The sequence below is a fragment of the Sorex araneus genome, chromosome X (assembly GCF_027595985.1).
Source record: "Sorex araneus isolate mSorAra2 chromosome X, mSorAra2.pri, whole genome shotgun sequence".
Taxonomy (NCBI): Eukaryota; Metazoa; Chordata; class Mammalia; order Eulipotyphla; family Soricidae; genus Sorex; species Sorex araneus.
The window spans coordinates 282,561,393-282,563,751 of NC_073313.1; the positions used below are offsets into that span (position 1 = coordinate 282,561,393).

Consider the following 2,359-nt stretch of genomic DNA (forward strand, 5'->3'; position numbering starts at 1 on the left):
ACTAATTTGGAATAATTTAGGGTAATACAATTGATATTTAATTTTTTTTAACCTGGGGGTCAGATCCAGTTGTTCTCAGGGTTACTCCAGGCTCTGTGCTCATAGGTCACTCATGGTAGGCTCCAGGAATCTTATAGCAAGCTCAGTATGCAACCAGCATTAGTTGCACGCAGTACAGGCATTCCACTTACTGTACGGTCCTGTGGGCCCAGGGCTAGTAACATTTCTAATGATAAAATGTCTCTGCTTCTTAGATATTTTTATTTTCTAAGATTGGGAGGTAATTAGAAAATGACAGCTTTAGAATAGAGGGATGCATGAACTATGTATGATGTAGTAATGTCCAGGGTATTTGATAAACGCTGCTCTCCTTACTTGATTATTTGATAAAAATTATTCTCTTGGGGCTGGAGCAATAGCACAGCGGGTAGGACATTTGCCTTGCATGCGGCCGACCCGGGTTCGATTCCCAGCATCCTATATGGTTCCCTGAGCACCGCCAGGGGTAATTCCTGAGTGCAGAGCCAGGAGTAACCCCTGTGCATCGCCGGGTGTGATCCAAAAAGAAAAAAAGGGGCATGCAAAGGGGTATGCAAAGCTGCGAAATTTCATCTCACATTAATTCTGTGTTTCATATCTATTTGGCAGATTTTAGGGTGTTGAAAATAGATAAACAAGTAAGTTGTGAAGTAATAAATTAATAAAAAATATGTATATATATAGTTATTTTTTTCTATCGTGTGGTCCCATTAATCAGTTCAATGCAAATAATCTCTATCCAATCAAAATATATTTTAAAGCTTAAGTTACTTCATATTTTTTAATTTCCCAAATATAAGAGAATTTATTTCTCATAATAATATTATACATTAATAACAATATATTATTATTCCTATAATAATAATAAATATAATTTCTCATCCCTTAAAAGATCAGTCTTTTTTTAAAGTTGCATATTTAGTATTTTGTGTGTATTATTTAGGAGAGCAGTATTATTTTTGTTTTCAACTCATAATGTCAAAGAAAACAATAGACTTTAATTTTATATAGTACTTATTTTATATAGTACAATAATTTGAGTCTGCTATAAAGTTTGATTTATTTTCTGATACCTTCAACTATTTTAGCAAGTTGCTTTATCATATCTCAGTTCACCTTAAGTATTTACATTATTAAACTTTTAGGAAGGTTAAAATGTTCAGAATTATAAGGTAAATGAGTCATGTAGGTTGGGTCAAATTTTAAATTATTGCATGCTCCACCATTTTCACTAGTAACCTCAGTCTTATAATAGTTTGCAATAAGAGATTTTCTAGTTCAACCATCTTATTTTCATGTAGAAAAGTCTTGCCAAAAATTATGCATGAGTTCTTACTATTATGTTATTTTTTACAGCAGACAAAACATATTATATGGCCATAGCCAATAAGTGCAGCAAACAAATATAGGCCAGCATTATTTACTCCAAGTCTAATTTTCCTTGTTGTTTATTTGTTTGGGGCCGTATCTAGATGTGTTCAGGGCTTACTCCTGGCTCTGTGCTCAGGAATCATTCATGGAGGTGTTCACAATATACCATTGAAATATTGAACCAGGGTCATCCATATGAAAGGCAAACACCTAAACCCCTGTGCTATCTCTGTTGTTTTTTTTTTACAGGGGAGGACTCAAATGCTGTCCCCTACTACTACCACAAATGATGCTGTTAAGTTTCTCACATTTGGGGAAATCACAGGAGTCAGCACATCCGGAGTGCAATGGATACGCCTCACCCTGGGAAAAGGACCTTCATGATCATAGTACCTCTCCTGCCAGTAGGAATCCCAGCCATACAATCTCTTTCGCCCTAATTTTGCTCCAAATTTAAAGTTCAGCTCTACTTTCTTTCATGGGAGTATTCCGTAATGCATATAGCATGTTCAACTTTGCAATTTTTATATCTAATGTTCTCCTGAGTTCAATAACTATGAGTTTAGATAAAATATAAAGACTAGTATTCAATAAAGTAGCAAAATTATTAAAAGAGACAAAGGATTTTAGAAGTCTATAATTTACAGCCTGGAAATGATTTGTTACAAACTAAGATAAGATTTTTCAGAATCCCATAGAAATAAAATTTTGAAAAACATAGATTATAAAGTATAATGCTTTTCTATTCCATATATATTTAAATTTTATGCTATAAAAGCACAGTCATTTACAAAGTTATTCATACTTGAGTTTTAGACAGACAATGTACCAGCTCAAATGCCATCACCAGTGTCAACTGCTCTCTGCAAATGTTCCCAGCTTCCCTCCCTGTCCCACACCTCCCCAGCCCACTCTCTTTACAGATGCCTATTTAAATTCAGTTAAATTT

General features: G+C 34.3%; 1 non-coding gene across 1 annotated transcript; it reads right to left on the reverse strand.

Annotated features, from left to right (window-relative positions):
* Positions 1-1,656: 1,656 nt before the first annotated feature.
* Positions 1,657-1,822, reverse strand: LOC129400687 (U1 spliceosomal RNA). Its single transcript, XR_008627874.1, has one exon. It is a non-coding gene; the product is annotated as a U1 spliceosomal RNA (small nuclear RNA).
* Positions 1,823-2,359: the final 537 nt, after the last annotated feature.